Below are 6,827 nucleotides of genomic sequence, written 5' to 3' on the forward strand. Positions count from 1 at the left end.
TCTGTGTTGTTATCAATGGAGCTAGGTCTCAGTTTTAGGCTACGCTAGGCAAGGGGAAAAGGATTCTGTATAAATCACTCTCTTGTGTTTGTGGAGTTGTTAGCTATAAGTAAGGAAAGTGTTTTAACAGTCAGAAATCTGAAGAAAGTGGCTGTAGTAAAGTCTGGTCTGAAAGGAATAAATTGGCAAATATCTTTTATTTTCCTTGCCAGATGTATTTTGACAAGATTTTAGCCAAAGATGAAGTATACAGTGTTATTCATTTTCAGTCTAAAGTTTAGCCCTTACCCTGCTAAATTTCTGTAATGAACTAGCCCATCTTCCAATTTGGAACTTGAAAGGGGGTGCATACCAAAAAGATACTAACTGAAAGGCGAACAGTGCAGCTCATGATCAGACTGCATGGATGTGTAGGCTGAACTGGTCGCAAAGGCAGAATAAATCATGTCCAGCATGACAAAGGTTAATATGAAAATGACCAGAAATTGGCAATGATAACGCGATGTAATGGATATGATATCCACAGTTATATACATTATTTTGATCATATTATACTACACTCAACAAAATTCCTAATCGGTCAGTTTATATTGTATTACTATTTTAGTAATAATGCATGTATTCACACGAAATTTCACATACTGACATTTGAATAGGTACTGCAGCTAATTATTAATTTATTTTTGGCGACTCCTGGCCAAAGTAACTGCATAAGGCGTTTTGTTCAATATTGCATATTTTGCACAATCATGCAGGGCATGTGCACCAACATGAATATGTTTGTTTACACTTTTGGCATTACTGACGAAAGTCCTACTAGAAAAACATATCATGGTGAAATTGACACAAGCAACGTGACCGACCTGTCTGAATGTTGCTAGCCGGGACACATTTACGACACGTGTGTAATTATTTTTGCAATTTCAAAAGAATTTCAATATAATTTGTTTGTAGCTGTTACTTTGATGGTTATTTGCTGTTTAACCTTATTTCCATTTACAAGAACCTTCAGTCGTTGGTTATCTACCATCCGCGCTCTTTTGGCAAAATTTAACCCAAGTACAATTCGTAGAAGTGACCGATTTTGAATTTTGTTGTAAAATTCCAACAGCCAGGGCGCGTTGTTATTGTGTCAATTTCACGATGATATATGTTTTTCTAGTAGGACTTTCGTCAGTTATGCCAAAAGTATTCATTAGCACTTACATATTGGTGCACATGCAAAATATGCTATATTGGTCAAAACATCTAATGCAGTTACGTTGGCCGTGAGTCAGCTGAAAATAATTAGCTGTAGTACCTATTCAAATGTCGGTATGTGAAATTTCTTGTAAATACATGCATTATTAACAAAACAGTAATACAATATAAACTGATCGATTAGGAATTTTGTTGAGTGTACTTAACACCATGGCCCAAGTTTATAAAAATAACATTGTAAACCATTCTGAGAATGCAACCTAGTGATTGGTCATTTTTCAAGCAAAATCTGGGTCAAAGGTTATATAATTAAGTTCCTAGAAAAGTCTAAACATTTGATTGGTTTATTATAAGCACAGATTGTAAAAGGACCAATGGCCAGTCCACAAATTGAGACTGGTCTCAAACTAATGCTCTATTACCTTGCACTAAGTACTGGTATGTCCTTTGAGTGAATCTTAGGTTTAATGCATTCGTCACTGGTAAGACAAAACACAACATAAACTTCTCCAGTAAAATTGAATTTGTCACGTCTGTCTTGAAGAATCAACTTTGTTGACAAATGTCATATCAAGGAATTGAAGTATTTCATTCATGCATGCATTTACACATAACTCTTCTCCATAACTATCTGGGAGATTTTGTTGAACTTTTACACAATAACATAGACTGTTGGATAACAAGTAAGTGTACTGTGAAATTAAATAACTAAATAAGTTTTACATTAATTTATGTATATAATACATATAAAACTTATCTGGGTAAGTTGAAGTCAGTATAGTCAAGCTGACATGCCTTGCTGGCAACTTGGTAAGACACAGCTAGGTTGTAGATTGAAGAGTGTCAATTTATTATCATGCCCTGAAAGTGGAGTGCCCTTGCCTGTAGGTAAGGCTTAATTGTAAAACCCTATGGTCCCTTGCCCATGACCTTGACAGCAGGTTCAGATGTGAATTTTAATGGTGACATACCTTACAACCATGTTTTACCATTTAAGGTAGTAGAGGTGTAATAGCAATGTTTACAAAATGGCATTTGCATGGTATATTCTTAAAGATGACCGTGTTTTGCACTGCATTGCAAATTTTAAACAACTTTTACCATGCCGTTTTTTCTAAATTTTGTATAACTTGTGGTATCTCCTCTAGCTCAAGTAGAGAAAAATTTCAAAGTGATGGACGCTATATAAAATGTTTGCAGAGAACTCATTTTACCATTAATTTTAATAAAAGAATCATCAAACTATAGTTAAACAATTATTAAACACAAAATAAAAATGTGGATATCATTTTATATAGTGTTCCTCAAGTAAACGGATTTAATGATACAGAATTCTTATTTCAACGTTGAAAAAATAAGGTCGAATCCTTGTTTCTGTTTTGAATTTTGCTTACTTCATTCAAAAATTACCTTGGGACAGATGTAAATCCTACCTAAATCTTCTTCCACAATATGTAATCTAAAGAATGGAAGCAAAATAGAGAACTTTTACCATATGTAACTCAATATTTTTACAGATGTGTAACTCTACCCCTTCTGTTTAAGTAGTAAATTCACTTTGAACAGCAAGAAATCGCTAAGCAAATGTTTTTTTTTTCATTTTTGTACAATTAATCTATCATAAGTCTTGAAAGAAGTAAAAACTTACTAGAAAAAATCGAAAATACGGGGAAAAAAAATTTGGTCCCAGTAGGGCTTGAACCTACGCCCCCCTGAGAATTGCAGTAAATGTGGGTTTATGGTAGGAATTGAATACTCTTCAAAAAGGAGGTACTCTATTACACATCTACTACCTTAAGTTGTTTTACTGAAATCAATCCATTTGTGTAAAATTAATATAGCCGAGAGATAATTTGAGCTGTGCCATGAGAAAACCAACATAGTGGGTTTGCGACCAGCATGGATCCAGACCAGCCTGCGCATTCACGCAGTCTGGTCAGGCTCCATGCTGTTCGCTTTTAAAGCCTATTGGAATTGGAGAAACTGTTCGCGAACAGCATGGATCCTGACCCGACTGCGCGGATGCGCAGGCTGGTCTGGATCCATGCTGGTCGCAAACCCACTATGTTGGTTTTCCCATGGCACGGCTCATTTTTTTAGACAAATTAACAAATTTACATACTGGCTGAGTTTTGGATTATTATGTGCTTCCCCAGGGTGACATAGAAAAATCAAATATGTATAAAACAAAAATTTGTAGCAAAAATTATTCATGAACATGCTAAGCCTAAATTTCAGATTAACAAACTGTGACATCCTTTAACCTTTACACTGCTATATTTTTAAAATGGATTAGTCTATCATTTAGTTGGGCAGTACTGCTTGTTTATCAAAAGGGGTGTTCACTGAAAATTTACAGACTGAATAGCTTGCCACCAGCAGGCTAAAGGTTAATTTTGCAAGCATGAAATTTCCTGGTTTGGACCAAAGCAGCAATTTTGTCCGGATATGAATTTACAGATTTCAAACTCTGAATATGAAATAAACGGCACTTAATAATTTATACATCTGTCGTACTTGCTAGACTCCTTCATAGCCAAATCCATAAAAACTAGTCCCTCATGATTATCAATGATTTTACAGTAATTTTATACTTACACAATTTCAACAGAAAAACTGGGGGTAAATCAAAACATAAATACTCTTTCCACTTTCAAGACACACTTTTATTAATTATGCATGTATGTACAACTGATTTTTGTAGGGATTTTAAAGTTTATGAACAGATTTATTTATTAAGAAGTAACACAAAACACTACCAACAGGGCTCAAATTAACACACATACATTTATATTACTACAGTCAGTGTATTCACATTACAAAACATGTATACATAAAAAGAGAACATTTAGCTGACAAATTTTGTTTGAAAAGTGCCCTTGAAGTTCAAATGCAGTCTCAGTCAGGCTACACCATTGGGAAGACTGGAATTTGTTTCTTGTACTGACATTGTTGCTTTGGTGGTTAATTTACTAAACAAGACGGCCATGATGGCCCTATATCGCTCACCTGTTATCATTGCACTTGAGGACAAGAAGGTCCTCAGTAAAAATCTTTAAGTCCAAAGGACAGGAACAACAATGGGAAGAAATTTAACCAAAAAGAAAAAACAATTCTTACAAGGTACAGATATGCCAAAATGCACCTAAAAATTGGAGGTACCATCCATGTTGTACCACAGAAAAGTGGTCTCGGTTTTTCCCTACGGCCAATAATAAAAAAGTTCCTAAAAATAAGCTATTTATAGTAACGTAAAAGGGAAGTTATTAAAAAAAATATTGTAAGTGAACAAGAGAAGGCTCTGCCAAATAAATCTGTTGACATAAATGAAATTTCAGATCAGTATCTTCATTAGTTACGGAGATATACCCGTTTTAATTTGAAATAAAGGGAGGTAATTTGACATAAAATCAGTCAATAGTTATATACCCTGATTGCCTCAGTCCAACTAATGACAATTATGAAATTTCAAATAAGTCCTATAAGTACTTACTGATATAAATCCATTTTGATTACAATCAGGGGAGGTAATCAGATATAAAATAACTCTGGAACCTACGATTGGATCTGATTTGTCATGGAATCTAAGATTTATTGTTGTTGAAGATATTTTGGAAGTTTGTATCAAATAAAACCATAAATGAAGTCTCTGTATGGCTGCAAAAGCCAAAATAGCCAATTTTGGACCTTTAAGGGGCCATAACTCTTGAACCCATGATGGAATTTGGCCAGTTCAAGAAAGGAACCAAGACCTTGTGGTGATACAAGTTGTGTGCAAGTTTGGTTAAAATCAAATCATAAATGAAGCTGCTATTGTGCAGACAAGGTCAAAATAGCTAATTTTGGCCCTTTCAGGGGCCATAACTCTTGCACCCATTAAGGGATCTAGCCGGTTCAAGAAAGGAACTGAGATCTTATGGTGACACAAGTTTTGTGCAAGTTTGATTAAATTCAAATCATAAATGAAGCTGCTATTGTGCAGACAAGGTCAAAATAGCTAATTTTGGCCCTTTCAGGGGCCATAACTATAGAACCCATAAAGGAATCTCGCCAGTTCAAGAAAGGAACCAAGATCTTATGGTGATACTAGCTGTGTGCAAGTTTGGTTAAAATAAAATCATAAATGAAGCTGCTATTGTGCAGACAAGGTCAAAATAGCTAATTCTGGCCCTTTCTGGGACCATAACTCTGGAACTCATAATGGAATCTGGCCAGTTCAAGAAAGGAACCAAGATCTTATGGTGATACAAGTTGTGTGCCAGTTTGGTAAAAATCAAATCATAAATAAAGCTGCTGTTGTGCAGACAAGGTCAAATAGCTAATTTTGGCCCTTTCAGGGGCCATAACTCTGAAACCCATAATGGTATCTGGCCAGTTCAAGAAAGGAACCGAGATCTTTTGGTGATACAAGTTGTGTGCAAGTTTGGTTAAAATAAAATCATAAATGAAACCACTATCGTGCAGACAAGAAATTGTTGACGCACGGAAGGACGCACGAGACGCACGACAGCGGGTGATCACAAAAGCTCACCTTGTCACTATGTGACAGGTGAGCTAAAAACTAGCAAATCATTCTTTTGGAGTAGTGAATGTGCTTAGAAAATCGTAAATTATTCTCTTTTGGAGATGTCAGTTTACTTAGAAACTCACATACTTCAAACACTGCACAAGAATTGGCGATATTTTGCTGAGACCCTTTAATATGATCTGTTTAGACTCTTTTCAGCACAAACTTTCCTAGAGATTTTAGACCAAAGACTGAAACCAGCTGCTTTGCATACTGTAATGATTATAGAGTTATTATAATAGTAGCTCGATCTGGGATGCTGTATTCGGTTCAAGCAGATTTTTTCTAGAACAGATATCACAAGGTGCGCAAGTGCCGAGTATGATCCGACCTTGCAAAATCCACGAGAGCCAAATACAAAATCCCAGATCTAGCTACTGTTATAATGACCCTTTTATTATATACCTCCACTTTTTTGTTTGATGTTTTGTTATTGAACAAAATCTTGAATAGTAATCGATGTTAAAAAGGAACTTAGTGAAGTTTTTAAGTGCGATATTTATAAAACTATGTCAGGTCATGCATATTAATGAAAGTGGTCCGGTAACATACAATACAAAAGGTACAATACAGATTATTTTTCTGCATGTTCATATTTACTTGTGAAATACAAGCTGAATTTTTACAGATTTTATGTAGGTATATAATAATTTTTTTTTATCTGACATCAATAAGACTGAATACCAAGATTATTGTCCAAGTGTGTGTAACATAAAAATTCTGTATGTCTGTTTCAGGATGACAATATCTGGCATATCTGTATATACATGTACAATGTACTCTCAGTATGCTTGGGAAAAGTCACCAACTGATCAGTACTGAAATCATTTTAGTTCTGCATAAAAATCTTACATTTTTTTCTAAAATATTAAAACAGTAACAGAAGTCTGACAGAACTCAGAACTCCAAGGATTATGTAAGATACAGAAAGCAATTTAATAACCAGCACTGTTTGCAAGGCTAACTGGTAACTACTGAATTTAAAGTGTTATACATTGGTGCACATCATACACAGAGCAATATGGTAAATGCCAATAAAATTTAAATGAGTGCTGAAGTT

The sequence above is a fragment of the Mercenaria mercenaria genome, chromosome 10 (genome assembly GCF_021730395.1).
Source record: "Mercenaria mercenaria strain notata chromosome 10, MADL_Memer_1, whole genome shotgun sequence".
Lineage (NCBI taxonomy): Eukaryota > Metazoa > Mollusca > Bivalvia > Venerida > Veneridae > Mercenaria > Mercenaria mercenaria.